Source organism: Bos indicus, chromosome 1, assembly GCF_029378745.1.
Source record: "Bos indicus isolate NIAB-ARS_2022 breed Sahiwal x Tharparkar chromosome 1, NIAB-ARS_B.indTharparkar_mat_pri_1.0, whole genome shotgun sequence".
Taxonomy (NCBI): Eukaryota; Metazoa; Chordata; class Mammalia; order Artiodactyla; family Bovidae; genus Bos; species Bos indicus.
The window spans coordinates 143163251-143180157 of NC_091760.1; the positions used below are offsets into that span (position 1 = coordinate 143163251).

Sequence of the window (16907 nt, forward strand, 5' to 3'; positions counted from 1 at the left end):
AGATACCAAACTCTAAGTATGCTCAAGTTCTTTATATGGTATCCTGTTTGCGTACAACCCACACTCATCCTCCCATATACTTTATCTCTGTTGCTACTGTTTAGTCCTAAGTCCTGTCCAACTCTTTGCGACCCCATGGACTACAGCACCCCGGGCCTCCCTGTCCTTCTCATAGTTTGCTCAAATTCATGTCCCTTGAGTCAGTGATGTTATCTAACCATCCCATCCTCAGCTTCCCCCTTCTCCTCCTACTCTCAATCTTTCCTAGCATCAGGGTCTTTTCCCATGAGTTGGCTCTTCGCATCATGTGGCCAAAGTATTGAAGCCTCAGCTTCAGCATCAGTCCTTCCAATGAATATTCAGGGCTGGTTTCCTTTAGGTTTGACTGGTTGGATCTCCATGCAGCCCAAGGGACTCTCAAGAGTCTTCTCCAACACCACAGTTCAAAAGCTTCAGTTCTTTGGCATCCAGCCTTCTTTATGGTCCAACTCCTGCATCCATACATGACTACTGGGAAAACTACATCTTTGATTCTACTGACCTTTGTTGGCAAAGTGACATGTCTGCTTTTTAATACGCTATCTAAGTTTGTCATACCTTTCCTTCCAAGGAACAAGCATCTTCTAATTTCATGGCTACAGTCACCATCTGCAGTGATTTTGGAACCCAAGAAAATAAAGTCTGTCACTGCTTCCACTTTTCCCCTTCTATTTGCTGTGAAGTAATGGGGCCAGATGCCATTATCTTAGTTTTTTGAATGTTGATTTTCAAGTCAGCTTTTTCACTCTCTTCTTTCACCTTCTTCAAGAGGCTCTTTAGTTCCCCTTCACTTTCTGCCATTAAAGTGGTATCATCTACATATCTGAGGTTGTTGGTATTTCTCCCGGCAGTGTTGATTCCAGCTTGACTGATTCATCCAGTCTGGCATTTCACATGATGTACTCTGCATATAAGTTAAATAAACAGAGTGACAATATACATCCTTGGTGTAGTCCTTTCCCAATTTTGAACTAGTCCATTGTTCCATGTCCAATTCTAACTGTTGCTTCTTTACCTGAATACAGGTTTCTCAAGAACCAGGTAAGGTGGTCTGGTAGTCCCATCTTTTTAAGAATTTTCAAAAAAAAGAAAAAAAGAATTTTTCAGTTTGTTGTGATCCAACTGTCAAAGCCTTTTGCATAGTCAATAAAGGAGAAGTAGATATTTTTCTGAAGTTCTGTTGTTTTCTCTGTGAGCCAATGGATGTTGGCCATTTCATCTCTGGTTCCTCTGCCTTTTCTGAACCCAGCTTGTACATTGGGAAGCTCTTGGTTCACACACTGTTGAAGCCTGGCTTGAAGTCAGGTTATGTCTAGATGACTTCTAATACCTAATACAATGTCAATGCTGTGTCAGTAGTTGTTGGTGTGTAGCAAATCCAAGTTTTGTTTTTTGGAGCTTTCTTGAAATTTTTTTTAAGTATTTTTAATATTTTCCATCCACTGGTTGGTTGAATCTACAGATGCAGAATCCAAAGGTGAACAGGGCCCACTGTAGCCACATTCTCCCACCAGGCTGTTAACATATTGTTTCAAATAAAAGCACCCCCTCTTCATAAATCACCAAATACAGGCCCAGAGGGAAATTTAAAGTACAACCCTGTGATTTATAACACATAATTTACCAAATCACACCTAGACTGAAAAGTGTCAAGCTTTGTGGAGGACCTCATAAAAAGATTCCAATTCGCAGACTTCCCTGGTGGTCCAGTGGTTAAGGCTTCACCTTCCAATGCGAGGGTCGCAGGTTCAATCCCTGGCTGGGGGCTAAGGTCCCCCATGCCTTGGGATCAAAACACCAAAACATAAAAAAAACAGAAGCAATACTGTAACAAATTCAATAAAGACTTTAAGATGATCCACATCAAAAAATCTTAAAAAAAAAAAAAGATTCCAACTTTCTTATCCTGTTTATCTGCACTAGCTCAGCTGGAGGTGGGGGAGGGGGTCCATGGTATGACTCCACTCCTTTGCTGATGAGCCAGATTCCTGTTTTCCTCTCCCTGACCTACTACCTATAGGCTTAAAACTAGGAGGAATTACAACAGATGGACTCCAGCAACAAGTTAGCCCTGGGGTGGGGCTGGGGGGTTCCTGGCTGAAAGCATAGGTCAGTGCAAATATCCAGTAGCTCCCCGTGGAGCCAGGGTCTGGCTACTCCCAAGGCTCTCAGGCATTTTCCAGGGACCACTCCCCTTATTACAGCACAGAAAAAAAGCAAGAAACATCACCAGGGGCTGGGAGCAGGAACATTTGACCCTGTCTTAGACAGGCAGTTTGCTGAGGGCCACCCTTGCAAATGGGCAGGTGCCTCAGTGTTAGATGTTATCACAGGACAGCTCAGACTTTAAAGAATCTGCCTGCCAGCGCAGGAGATGCGAATTTGATCCCTGGGGTGGGAAGATCCCCTGGACAAGGGATCAACCATCTACTCCAATATTCCAGTCCATGGACTCCAGTCCATGGGGTCACAAAGAGTCAATCACGACTGAGTGACTAAAACACACACCCTTGCAAATGGGAGGGTGCCTTCATGTTAGGTGTTATCACAGGATTTGCAAAGCTACTCTCCACAAAATGTGTCCTAACGCAGGATGTGAAAGTTGCTTAGTCATGTCCAACTCTTTGCAACCCCATGAGGATACAGTCCATGGAATTCTCCAGGCCAGACTACTGGAATGGGTAGCCTTTCCCTTCTCCAGGGCATCTTCCCAACCCAGGGATCGAACCAAGGTCTCCCGCATTGCAGGCAGATTCTTTACCAGCTGAACCACAGTATCATGAAGTCTAAAATCCTACCACTAATGAGTCATGGCCTAGGCTAAGCATGTGTGTGTGTGCCTTCTATCTTTGTTTTTTACATTAATTTTATTATTATTATTATTCTATTTGAAAAAACATGGCTTGGTGCTTTTTGTGCCTCTTCTCACAGCCCAGAGGCAGCAACTCTCCACTCTGACCCTTTTCTCTGTTTATAAAGAAACTATGAGTTCCCTGAGATTGTTCTGTCCAGCTTAGACTTCTCGGCACTCTTGTTTTGGAGCTGAGCTCAGTCTCTGACATTCCCTGACAATGTTTCTAAATACTGTTAAACCCTGCTGCCTGGACCCTTCCCATCCAGACGAGAGCCTTGGGTGGGGACAGAGTGAGTCAGCTAGGGTTGAGTCAAGAGTTTGGCAGCTTGCAGCACCCCAAGGCCTGGCCTTCTTTTTCTTTATTTATCTTTGTCTTTGCTGGGTCTTCGTTACTGCTCAGACTTTCTCTAGCTGCAGAGAGCGAGGGCTGCTCTAGTTGCAGTGCGCAGGCTTCTCACTGCAGTATCTTCTTTTGTTGTCTAGCACGGGATCCCGAGTGAAGGACTTGAGTAGTTGCAGCTGCTCGGCTGTAGCGCACAGGCTCAGTGATTGTGATGCCATGGCTTAGTTGCTCTGAGTCTTGTGGGATCAGGGATTGAATTTGTGTCTTCTGTGTTAGCGGGTGAATTCTTCACCACTGAGCCACCAGGGAAGCCTGAAGGCCTGGCCTTCTTCTCTCTGGGCCCCCGGGGACCTAGCAGGCCTGCTTCTCCATCCTTGGTGGGACCACAACTCCTTGGCATGTGGACTCTTGTCTGCCTGCAATACAGGACATGCTTCTAGTGGGAGGCTTTTCATTCTGTTCTTTACCAACAACATTAGCAACTGAACCAAAAACCTCCCTGGTGCACCGGTTGACCACCCCATACTGCTAGAATTTTTGCTGTTTGATCAATAGAGATAAAATGAGATGCCTTCACAGTAAGTAAACATGTACTGATGTTACCTTTCCTTATCTCTCCAATAATATTTCATGCTTTCCATGCCTCGAAGCGGGAGGCATTTTCTTGTGCTCTGAAGCCCAGCTTCCTCAAGGCTCCCTCTGGGGCCCTTGTCCCCCTCTGCCCTCCCCAGGGAATGTCTGCCCTCTCTGGGTTTGCACCTGCCATGCCTCATGGTTTCCCTGCAGAGACAGAACTTCTTGGTGGAAGGTCCTTTTTTTTTTTTTTTTGTCTTATTTCTTATGGCAACCCCTGCTTCTACATAGAACTTATTGTGCACGTAGTTCAGTTCAGTAGCTCAGTCATGTCCAACTTTTTGCGACCCCATGGACTGCAGCACACCAGGATTTCCAGTTCATCACCAACTCCCAGAGCTTGCTCAAACTCATGTCCATTGAGCCATTGGTGCCATCCAACCATCTCATCCTCTGTCACCCCCTTCTGTTCCTGCCTTCAATCTTTCCCAGAATCAGGGTCTCTTCCAAGAGTCAATTCTTCACATCAGGTGTCCAAAGTATTGGAGTTTCAGCTTCAGAAATTCCTTTAGAATTGAATGGTTTGATCTCCTTGCAGTCCAAGGGACTCTCAAGAATCTTCTCCAACACCACAGTTCAAAAGCATCAATTCTTCTGCACTCAGCTTTCTTTATGGTCCCACTCTCACATCCATACATGACTACTGTAAAAACCATAGCTTTGACTAGACAGACTTTGTCAGCAAAGTAATGTCTCTGCTTTTTAATATGCTGTCTAGGTTGGTCATAGCTTTTCTTCCAAGCAGCAAACATCTTTTAATTTCATGGCTGCAGTCACCATCTGCAGAGATTTTGGAGCTCCCCAAAATAGTCTGTCACTGTTTCCATTGTTTCCCCATCTATTTGCCATGAAGTGATGGACTGGATGCCATGACCCTCGTTTTCTGAATGTTGAGTTTTAAACCAACTTTTCTACTCTCCCTTTTCACTTTCATCAAGAGGCTCTTTAGCTCCTCTTTGCTTTCTGCCATAAGGGTGGTGTCACTACATATCTGAGGTTCTTGACATTTCTCCCTGCAATCTTGATTCCAGCTTGTGCTTCATCCACTCTGGCATTTCACATGACGTACTCTGCATATAAGTTAGATAAGCAGGGCAACAACATACAGCCTTGACATACTCCTTTCCCAATTTGGAACCAGTCCGTTGTTCCACATCCAGTTCTAACTGTTGCGTCTTGACCTGCATACAGATTTCTCAGGAGGCAGGTAAGGTGGTCTGGTATTCTCATATCTTTCAGAATTTTCCACAGTTTATTGTGATCCACACAGTTAAGGGCTTTGCCATAGTCAATAAAGCAGAAGTAAATGTTTTTTCTGCAACTCTCTTTCTTTTTTGATGATCCAACAGATATTGGCAATTTGATCTCTGGTTCCTCTTCCTTTTCCAAATCCAGCTTGAACATCTGGAAGTTCACTGTTCATGTACTGTTGAAGCCTGGCTTGGAGAATTTTGAGCGTTACTTTGCTAGTGTGTGAGATGAGTGCAATTGTGCAGTAGTTTGAACATTCTTTGGCATTGCCTTTCTTTGGGATTGGCATGAAAACTGACCTTTTCCAGTCCTGTGGCCACTGCTGAGTTTTCCAAATTTGCTGGCATATTGAGTGCAACACTTTTACAGCATCATCTTTTAGGACTTGAAATAGCTCAGCTGGAATTCTATCACCTCCACTAGCTTTGTTCATAGTGATACTTCCTAAGTCCCACCTGACTTTGGACTCCAGGATGTCTGGCTTGGTGATTGGTTATCTGGGTCATTAAGATATTTTTGTATAGCTCTTCTGTGTATTCTTGCCACCTCTTCTTAATATCTTCTGCTTCTGTTAGGTCCATATCATTTCTGTCCTTTATTTTGCCCATCTTTGCATGAAATGTTCCCTTGGTATCTCTGATTTTCTTGAAGAGATTGCTAGTCTTTCCCATTCTGTTGTTTTCCTCTATTTCTTTGCATTGATCACTGAGGAAGGCTTTCTTATCTCTCCTTGCTATTCTTTGGGACTCTGTATTCAGATAGGTATATCTTTCCTTTTCTCTTTTGCCTTTCACTTCTCTTATTTTTTCAGCTGTTTGTAAGTAAGTGTTAGTCGCTCAGTCATGCTGGACTCTTTGTGACCCCATGGACTGCAGCCCACCATTCTCCTGTGTCCCTGAGATTTTCCAGGCAAGGATACTGGAGTGGGTTGCCATTTCCTTCTCCAGGGGATCTTTCCGACCCAGGGATTGAACCAGGGTCTCCTGCACTGCAGGCAGATTCTTTACGGACTGAACTATAAGGGAAGCCCTACAGGGAAGCTGTTTGTAAGACTGCCTCAGACAACCATTTTGCCTTTTTGCATTTCTTTTTCTTGGGGACGGTCTTGATCACTGCCTCCTGTACAGTGTCCTGAACCTCTGTCCATAGTTCTTCAGGTACATAGTAGGTGCTCATTTTTGGTGACTCTCTCATATGGATGACCCCACCTTCCAGCAGGGTTGAAATTGCCTCTTTCTTAAGACCAGGGAAAGGAGTGAATGTTCCCTGTGAATAGAGGGTGGTGAAAGCTGAGCCTTCCACATGGAGCTGTCCACTGCTGTGTCCTCTCTCAGTGCCACTGGACTCTCGGACACATTTGCACTGCCTCACAGACTAGCACCAAGAGACGTTCATCTCATGACCTTCCTTCTGGTTTCCCAGCTGCGCCTGCTGTCCCCTCCTCAGGGTTCCTAGAGGTTCCCCTCAACTCTCTGGATGTCCCCCCAAAAGCCTCCCTCTTCACTTTCACAGCTGACTTCTTTCTGTGACAAAGGGAACAGAGGTAAGACTCCACCCCTCGTGCCTTTTCACCTGCCAAGGGACTGCACTCTGCTCCTGCCCTTTTCCTTCACCCCTTCTCCAGCCCGAGGCTCATTCCTCCTCACATACTCTGGATTCCTGCTCTTTCTTCCTGTAGTGGGACTTGTGTCATTAAAGCTTGGAGCTCCCTTTCCTGCCCACCCCCACCTTCCCTTCTGGCTGCTCCAGGACCTGGCCTCCTGGGGGAGGGGCTGACTCCAGTCTGGGCAGGATATGCATGACTGTGTGTCACCCTGGAAGACAAAGTACCTGGGTCACATCAGAAGGACCCAGGAGTCACTTAGAAGAGCCTCCCACTGGCCAAGGACTGGCCAGTGTGGTCCAGTGAGATTCAGGGAGGAGAGTAACAAAGGGAGTGGATGCAAACACAGCGACTGTGGCTCCACCCACTAGTGCTGAGCATGAAAACGGAGAGCACAAAAAACTCATGGCTCACTTTTGAAGAATACTAGAAAATCAGCTCATTTTTTGGACAACTGATGAATAAGGAACCTTTATCCTGCCTTTCCTATATGAACTGTGCCTCAGAGTTAACTGAATAATTGAATGATTGATGAGGGGACATTTTTCTTTATATATATATATAGAGAGAGAGAGAGAAAGAGAGAGCAGCATATTTATATAATTTTATTTATGTATTGTTTACTGTGCTGGGTCTTCATTGCTGCCCAGGCTTTCTCTAGTAGGGGTTACTCTTCATTGCAGTACATGGGCTTACTGCAGTGTCTTCTCTTATTGCAGAGCACAGGCTCCAGGGCACACGGGCTTCAGTAGCTGTAGCTCACAGGCTCATTAGTTGTGGTTCCTGGGCTCTAGAGTGCGGGCTCAGTAGTCTTGGCACATGGGCTTAGTTGCTCCACAGTATATGGGATCTTCCTAGACCAGGGATTGAACCCATGTCTCCTACATTGGCAGTCAGATTATTTACCACTGAGCCACCAGGGAAACCCCAGAGGGGATGTTTCTTTTTATAAAAGTATGCTAGCAAATAAAAAAGAAACAATGGAATTCTGATAGCGGCATCTCACAAGTATGGATTCTATCTCTAATGAAGTAATGAATTTAGGTGCTGCTGCTGCTGCTAAGTTGCTTCAGTCGTGTCTGACTCTGTGTGACCCCATAGACGGCAGCCCACCAGGCTCCCCTGTCCCTGGGATTCTCCAGGCAAGAACACTGGAGTGGGTTGCCATTGCCTTCTCCAATGCATGAAAGTGAAAAGTGAAAGTGAAGTCGCTCAGTCGTGTCCAACTCTTCGCGACCCCATGGACTGCAGCCCACCAGGCTCCTCCATCCATGGGATTTTCCAGGCAAGAGTACTGGAGTGGGGTGCCATTGCTGTCTCTGGAATTTAGGTGAGGCATGTCTAATACCGCAGAGGATGACCCAAGGCTCGGTGCCTCTCTGCCTTGAATCAACCAGAATATGATCAGACCTCGAGACCTCATTGCTAGTTTCAGGAAATACAAAGGAAATGCACAAAGAATGAGTTTGATCATGTCATAAAGAAGGAGTCAGCACAGCACACAGTGTAGGAAGCTCCACAAGAAGAAGGGCCCGGCCTCTGTGATGACAGTGACAAATGGCTCAGGACAAAGACAGAAGGGAATCTCCAGATGGAGAGACCTAGGAGACATGTCAGACGATAGGCTAACATGGGCTGTTCGTGTCCCCACCTGAAAGTGAACTCAGAGCATGAGACCTCTTACAGGACACTCAGGGGAGTGAAAACATGGGCTGGGTAGTTGATGCTGCTATGGGATTATTCTTGCTTGGGGGAGCCATGATGATGGTAAAGTGGTTATGCTTAAAAATGTATCTTTTAGAAATACACGTGAAATTGTATAGGTGAAATATAATGTCTGGGATTTTCTGCAAAATAATCCTGGGACAGGAAGTGAGTCAAGACAGGAAACAAAACTGGCCATACACTGATCATTGACGAAGGCTGGTGTTGGGTCCCTGGGGCTTTGTTATGTTATCTCCATTTTCATCTATGCTTGAAAATGTCCACACATTTAAAACATATCCCTTCTCCTCCCTAAGTCCCTCTCCAACGTTGGGCCTTTCCTTTCTTGGTACAGCCAATCTTCCTGGAATGGTTTTCTGCTCCATGCTGTCTCCTTTTCCACACCCACCCCACCCCACACCCATGGAAACTTCAGTCATCCCCTTCCAGGTGAAGTCAGTAGACCCTGACTTCTTTGCAGCCTCCAGTGTCTCCCTCGGGTTCTTGGACATCACAGTCTTCTGGCTTTTCCCTCTGCTCCATCCTCAGCTTCCAGCCTGTATCCCTGCGTGGCCCATAGGTGTTGGCAAGCTTTCTTCCCTCCTGGTCGTCTACACCCACATCCCTCACCAGCCTAGGGTTCTTCCACAGACTCCAGACACACATGTCCAACTCCAGTCAACATCCCCACTGAATGGTCCTTCAGGAACCGATTGCTCAACAAATATAAACTAATTCCCTGTCCCCGCCTCCACCCCTCGAGTCTGTTTGTCCTCTGTTTGTTCCCTGTCTCTGTGAAGACACCACCATCCACGTAACTGCCCAGGTCCAACAGTTGGGTGTCCACCCTCCTCCTCCTCCTCATTTGCCTCCTTTCTGTCACCTCTTAGACCTTCCTTCCATCTGCGCTCCCAGACAACCATCAGATTGCTGCCAGAGTCCTCAGCCTTGCCCTCTCACTCACCCCGCTCCATCCCCACTCCCCAATCAGCCTGTCTTGGAGGCTTTTGTACCTGCAGTGCTCCCTCTGCACAGACTTCTCTTCTCCAAGCTCTAGGCCAACTCCTAGTGTGCTCCTGACATGTCACCTCCTGTGACCATCAAGTCTGGGTCAGGCAACCCTCTTTGTCACCCATGTCCACTATTGGACTTCTCAGGTGGCGCAGTGTTAAAGAATCTGCCTACCAATGCAGGAGACTCAGGTTCGATCCCTGGGTCAGGAAGATCTCCTGGAGGAGGAAATGGCAACCCACTACAGTATTCTTGCCTGGGAGATCCCATGGACAGAGGAGTCTGGTGGGCTACAGTCTACGGGGTCACAAAGAGTCAGACAAGACTTAGCGACTAAACAGCAGCAACAGTGTCTCCTATTATAACAAGTTGGTATTGTGATCGCTGATGACCTGACACCTCTGCTAGCTGGAAGCTCTTGGCAAGGAAAGGACCACATCTGTCCAGCGCTGCACTGTGTCCAGGGGATTCTCCTAGCCTCCACCCCCTCCTAGTCAGGCAGTGGGAGGTCTGGAGCAGAGCTGGGGCTGTGGATTCCCTGAATCTTGCCCCCGCTACTCCTCTGCTAAAGTTCCTGTCAGTCCAACAGGTCCCTCTGTAGCCTTAGCGCCCTGGATCCCAGTGACAGCCCACTCCCCTGACTTCCACGGACCTCAGGTGCCAACTTCCTGATGCTGCTCACCTGGGAGTGCCCTCCCTAGCACTGTTCAGGCTTATACAGAACCTTACAGCCTTGTTCTGCGTTAAATAATGTTCCCCTCCTGCCCTGCCCCACCCCACAAATTCATGTTCTTCCCTGAAGCTCTGAATGTGGCCTTAGTGGAAATGGGATCACTGCAGATATAATGAGTTTAGTTGAATTCCTCCTGGAGTTGGGAGCATAAATCCAGCATAACTGGTGTCCTTATCAGAGGGAAAAAGAGATACAGACAGAGGGAGAAAAGACAATGTGAATGCCGACAAGCCTGGAGAAGGTAAAAACAGAGGCTGATTAGAGCCATGTAGTTACAAGAAGGCAATGGCAGCCCACTCCAGTATCCTTGCCTGGAGAATCCCATGGACAGAGGAATCTGGAAGGCTACAGTCCATGGGGTTGCAAAGAGTTGGACACAACTGAGCAGCTAACACACACACACACACACACACACCCCGACAAGGTGAAAAACACCCGGGATGGCCAGTGACATCAGAAGCTGAGAGAAAGACGTGAAACAGAAACTTCCCTGGAGACTTTGGAGGGAGCACATCCCTGCCGACATCTTTTTTCTTTTTATTAGATTTTTTTTTCTTAATGTGGGCCATTTTTAAAGTCTTTATTGAATTTGTTGAAATATTGGTTTTGTTTTTATGTTTTTGTTTTAGTTTTTTTTGGCTGAGAGGCATGTGTGATCTTAGCTCCCTGGCCAGGAATCAAGCCTGCACCCATGTACTGGGAGATGAAGCCTTAACCACTGGACCACCAGGGAAGTCCCCTGCCCGCGTCTTGGCCTCCAGAACCGAGAGACTGTAAATGTCTGTTATCTTAAGTCACCCAGTTTGAGGTCCTTTGTTATGGTCACCCCAGGAAATGAACCTGAGTCCTCCCTCATGTTCACATCAGTTTCCCTCTGAGAGGACCAGCCTGTTCCTGCCACACGCCTTTGCTCTATGAATCCTGGGAAAGCAAGGCCCCTGTTGACTGAGGCCTCTGTGCCTGGCTTGGGGCTGGCTCCATTAGGCACCCAAGACATGTCTGTTGGATCAGAGTGTTTGTACCTCTCATTGGGTCTGTTCCTCTTTTCTGAAATAAAATCAAAATAAATTCGAACTCGACATGGAAGTTTGAGGTTAAAGCCGAGGGCCACCCAGGAAGATGTGTTCAGGGCAGCCCCAGGTCTGGGCACCCTGGGCTCATCTCTCTGGAAGCCTGGCAGTCGGCTTTGGCACCAGCAGCCCGTAGGCACTGCTGTGCTGACCGACATGCTTCATCATGAGCTTGAAATGCTGGATATGAAATGTCAACTGGGCTGGAAATTTATTTGTTGATTCGCATAAGAAATGTCAACATAACAAGTTGAAAGAAAAGAGTGTCAGATTCTTAAATATAATTTCAACTTTTGGGAAATGTTGTGATTGTAAAAAAGGCTTTCCGGTGGTCATCTACTTTAACCAAGAAAGTGTCCCCATGGTAACATCCCAGCTGTCTCCCATCCTGAGCTTACATGCACCCACGTCAAGCATGAGACCTGGTATGTCCACTGGAGCAATTACTTGTTTTCATTTCAAAATGTGAACTCTTTTATTTGGAAATTTCATACAAATTTACTGTCTCCCTAATACTTTTCAAATATTTCTTACAATCAATCATACAAAATAATAACGTAAAAACTATATTTTGTAAAATATTACTATTTTAATCTTTGTAAAATTAATAGGGGCTTCCCTGGTGGCTCAGTGGTAAGAATCTGCCTGCCAGTGCAGGAGAAGCAGGAGTTGTAGGTTCGATCCCTGGGTTTGGAAGATCCCCCAGAGAAGAAAATGGCAACCAGCTCCCGTATTTTTGCCTGGGAAATTCCATGGACAGAGGTCCACGGAGTCACAAGAGTTAGACACGACTGAGTAACTAAAACAACAACAGCAAAATTGATAGATGAATATTTTTGGCAAATATTACGCAGACCAGCTCAGGTTCCTCTGGTTTTCCCTGGTGTGCCACACAAGGATCATCTCTTTCTAGGTGAGAAATGGTGTAGAAACGGGGGGCTCCCTGCGCTGAGTTCTCCCGCATCTTTTCATGCTGTTGGCAAACATGGATGAGGCCTTCTGAGTTGGGCAGGACCCAGAGAATCCCTTGGTCCCAGGCTAGGGGCTAGGAGACAGGTTTAGAAATAACCAGTACTAGTTCATTGTGATAGATAAGTCAGGACCCAGAGGTTCCCGTAGCGCCCTGGGAAAGCAGTAAACTGACAAATACTTGACCTAGGTCTTGAAGTTTGAGCTCACTAGAAAAGGCTGGCCTGGAGGCCCAGGGCAGAAATAGCAACCTGCCATGTGAGAAAGTCTTGGAAACTAGAGAATGGTCTGAGCTTTGGTCCTGAAGTCATGAGTGGGTTTGGGTCTTGCTTTCTAGCTAGTAAGGACTGGGGCTCATTCCTGATCCAAAGGCAGGGGTCTTGAAAGGTTTTCCTCAGGAACGCCAAGGTCCAGTCTGCTTTGGGAGGGCAGTTTGAGGTGCTGGAGAAGTGGATTTGGGGAGGGAGGGCTTGCTTGGAGGCTGGGAGCCTGAGGAGCCCTGAGCAGAGCCCTGGGCAGGTGAGAGTGCAGGGTGACTTGGAGGGACAGGGAAGCCAGGCTGGGCAGGCTTGAATCTGCAGGAATGGAGAGTTAGGGAAGGGAGGAGAACTGTCTGAGAGAGGAGGTCTGGGGAAAAAGAGACCTTACCAAGGGGAGACAGAAATCAGGAGACGGGCCGCCTCCCTTGCAGGGTGAGCAGCAGCTCACCTGTGGCTCGACCTCTGGCTTCAGTGAAGTGGCAGTTCTCCTTCCCAAATGGAGGAGGTGTCTCAAAAGCCAACAGAGGTGGGGTATTTGACACCCAGTTCAGCCAGCGGGAAAGAATGGCACGGTGTTCCCCAGGCACAGCAGGGCCCCCGAGACCCAGGTGGGTGCCTGCCCAGAGGCCACAGGGCCCTCTGTCTCCTACAGACCTCTTGGGCATTTACAGCCAGGCGTTGAATTTGTTTTAGCTTCAAGCGTTGGTTTAATCCTGTGGACACTCCTTCCTGGAGTTTTTTTTCTGTCTCATGGGGTCCTTCCCGGGAGCTGCTTTCCTGGGAGCAGGCACCTGGGCTGGGTTTGGATGCCATGTGTCCACCCTGGGTGCTCTGCTGTCCCGAGGAGAATAATCAGGCTCTGGAGGGGAGGGGGCGGTGCCAAGGGTCGGGATTAGGAGAGGGGAGGTTGGTCTAGAGCAGGTGACTGAGAGCAGGTGAGGTGAGCCGCGTGTCACACTTACACAGGTGTGATCAAAGATGGGTCAACACAGCTATCATGGGCCCCATTTTCATTTAATACAACGTCAGTCTAAGTCTGACCCCTGAAAGGAGGCAATAGGAATAATGTTGGGGGCAGGTGGCAGCGGCAAGGCTGCCCCTTTAGTGCCATCCTTTCTCGGAAGCCGCGCTCTGGGTAGGACCTGCCTTGAGGACTAAGCGTCCTTGGGGAACGCCTCTTCGATCAGTGGGAACTCAAGCCCGGGCGCGCGCAGGCAGGTGCCGCCGGGACCTGGGGCCGCGGGGAGGACTCCTGCGCGGCGATGCCCCGGGCTCCGCGTGGGGGCGCCCCGCCCGCCGTCCCCAGGCTGTCAGGGCCCCCGGGCGGCTCCGGGGCCGGGGGAGGACGGGAGGAGGATGAGCCGGAGGGGAGGGGCCCGAGCCGGCGCCCCGCGATCGCTGAAAGTGAAAGGGCCGCCGGGGCCTCCGCGCCGCCCCAGGAAGTCGCGACAGGAAGCGCCCGCGGCTGCGGGGCCGGGCGGCGGGGCGCGGGCCCGGGGGCGCAGGTGAGGCGTGGGGACCCGGACGGGGCGGGGAGAGGGTTTGCGATGCGCGGACCCCTGCCCACCGCCCGCGCCGGCCGGGCCTGGGAACCAGGGCGCCGGGGCCGAGCGACACCTGCCAGCGCTGGCGACGCGCGGGGAGCCGGGGTCCCTGCGCCGGGCGCGCGTCTTTGTGCTGGTCCGGGGCCGGGCGCCCCCCAGGCCCAGGGGGGCGGATGCAGCCGGGCGGGGGTGGGTCTACGGGATCACCCGGGCGCCCCGGGACCCGGGAGCGGAGGCGCGGAGCCGGTGCTGGGCCGGCACCCGCCCATCGGAGCTCCGGGCGCGGGCGAGCACAGCAGTCCTCCCGGGCCCTTCCCGGGCCGCTGGGCCGCGGTGACAGCTATGCCGGGGGTCGCGCGGGGAGTAGGGCGCTGGGCCGTCGCGCGGCGGAGACGGGGGCGTGCCCGCCTGTCCTCCTCCGGGACCGACCGCGGGGAGGAGCCGCCGCCCGCACCCGGGGCCTTCGGGTTGTTTGTCTCTGAGCGGCTGGTCCCCAGAGCCCGGAGCCTCCGGGAGTGATTTACAGGACTCAGAGCCCCGGAAAGTCACCCGGCCTCGGGGCAACCACAGTCTGGCTTATTTTTCCTCCTGTCCCCACCCTCCTGCCGTCCCAGCCTCCGCAGCCACCCTGCTGATCCCGGTGACCTGGCGACCCGGGACTGCGACCCCAGTGCTGGAGGCCCCACGCCCCACCGTCAGGTTTGAAATTCTCTAGCCCGTCTTTCCTTTCCTCTCCCTGAGCTGCCCGCCTGGACAGTGCCCACCTGCCCTTGAATTTCAATCTTCTGAGGACGTCTGAGTTGGTAACTAGATTAAATTTCCCCATGGCTCTTTCTTTAAGGCCTTTTAAAATCAACCTTGAGAACCCAGGACTGGAGACCCCCAGAGTCTTACCACAGGGTTTTGGAAGCGCCTTTGCAGGTTCTGTGTTGTGCACACCACCTGGGGTGCTGCTTGTTGGTGGGAGAAAGCGATCGAGATGGAGGGTTCGCATTTGTATTGAAGCCCAGGAAAGAGATACTGGCTTTTGTCATTAATCTTTAATATTGCCTAAAGCACAGACCATAGAAAATGTGTTCTCTGGAAAGCAAGTTTCCCTCACTCATTACCTTTCTCTCCCTCATAAAAGAAAAATGTATGAAAATTTGTTTGCCTTAAAATAAGACCCAGCTTAAAAGCTTTACCTTTAGGTAGATTATTTAAGGTATGCATGGGATTGCTTTGACTACTGACAACAGAGCTTCAGTTGTGGGAAGACCCTTTCTGTGTTATTCTCTTCATTGCTTGCCTTTGAGTCTCTTTTCCACCTCCAGTGAGTACACAGGACTCTTCCGCAAGTGGTGAGGCCAAAGGTGGCGCTCCAGAATTCATGTTGCCTTCAGGTCATTCCATTTCATAGTTTTACAGTTTATAGACTAAGTTGGGCTCTTTCGCATGATGGGTATAAAAATGTGCTTTGTGGATTGTAACAGAGATGCTGCTGTGGGGTGCTTCTGAAGTTGTTATCTTTGAAACTGGATATTCTTACACTTTTCCCTCCTGTGGTGCTGTGAGTTCCAGGTGTCTATTAAGAGCCATTTTTTAAAAAGTGCATGTTCTTTTTATGTACTTGGGTTATGTGTCAAAAACAAGGCTGAAACCAAGTGATCAGCTCCAGTTCTGCTGTTCTCTCTTTGCAGGGGATCTGCCCAGAGGAAGCGAGGTGGGGGAGGGGACTGAGGGAAACTGGACCAACCTGAATTTGCCCCAGGTGTCCAGCGCCGCGGGCCAGCCTCTGGGCCAGCCGGGGGCTGGCAGGAGAGCACAGAGTTGTCAGCCCTGTCCTCGGAGCTCTTGACCAGCCCTCGCTGGAATGGTCAGTGGTCACTGGTCAGACTTTGGAGGAAAGGGCCTAATTAAATCGAGCTCTTAACGTCTAACGTGTAAAATCACTGTGTTTACACATCTTAACTGCACCAACGGTGAAAATTTATAGCACTGGAGTTACCCCATTTTATAGGAGGAGGAAGAACCGTAGTTTTCAAAGGAAATCAAGATTTTTTTTTCCTGCTGATTTTTCCAGTGTCTTCTGGATTTTGTTTTAAAGTTCCAAGTTTTACCAGCCTTGAATTGAGGTTGACTGATGAGTTGGTGTGTTCGTGTGTGCTTAGTCGCTCAGTCATATGTGACTCTTTGCAACCCTTTGGACTGTAGCCCGCTCAGCTCCTCTGTCTATGGGATTCTCCAGGCAAGAATACTGGAGTGAGTTGCCATTTCCTCCTTCAGGGGATCTTCCCAACCCAAGGATTGAACCCGAGTCTCCTGCACTGCAGGCAGATTCTTTGCCTCTGAGCCACCAGGGCAGTCCCTTAGTAGGTGTAGTAGATGCAGTTGGATACTTCCAGATAAGCTGTACCTAGAGAAGCAGTGTCTGGACAGAGGAGGACATTTGCTTCTGACCATCCATTCCCGGACGCTGTAAAATTCAGACCAAATCCTTTACTTTAAAGTCAGCACCCAAAAATTGTTTCTCAACGTATGGGTGCGGTACTTCAGTTGTGTCCAACTCTTTGCGACCCTATGGACCATAGCCCGCCCGGCTTCTCTGTCCATGGGATTCTCCAGGCAAGAATACTGGAGTGGGTTGCCATGCCCTTCTCCAGGGGATCTTTCCAACCCAGGGATGGAGGCCTGGTCTCTTATGTCTCCTGCATTGGCAGGCGAGTTCTTCACCTCTAGCCCCACCTGAGAAGCCCCTTCTCAAAGTATGTTTAGGTCCAAGTAGGAGCCCACTCATTTTGAGCAGAATTTTAATAAAATCTTTTTAAAATCTAGAAATATGAGCAACAACAGTGTTGAAACGCTTGTGGAGCTTGATTCCACACGTCTCCTGGGCGCTGGCTCTGTGCTAGAC

At 49.3% G+C, this 16907-nt stretch overlaps 1 protein-coding gene across 6 annotated transcripts in view; it reads left to right on the forward strand.

The window, feature by feature from the left end:
- SLC37A1 (solute carrier family 37 member 1) overlaps window positions 1-16907 on the forward strand; it is a 102684-nt gene that overhangs the window by 12433 nt on the left and 73344 nt on the right. Inside the window, exon 1 of one of the 6 annotated variants that reach the window (XM_070795382.1) lies at window positions 13813-13975. The exons of 3 other annotated variants lie outside the window; for them this stretch is intronic. The gene's annotated coding sequence lies outside the window, so the exon portion shown is untranslated. Of the gene's footprint in view, window positions 1-13812; window positions 13976-14464; window positions 14714-16907 lie in introns of those variants that run through there. 2 more of the 6 variants (XM_019963038.2, XM_070795371.1) reach the window with 2 other exon arrangements.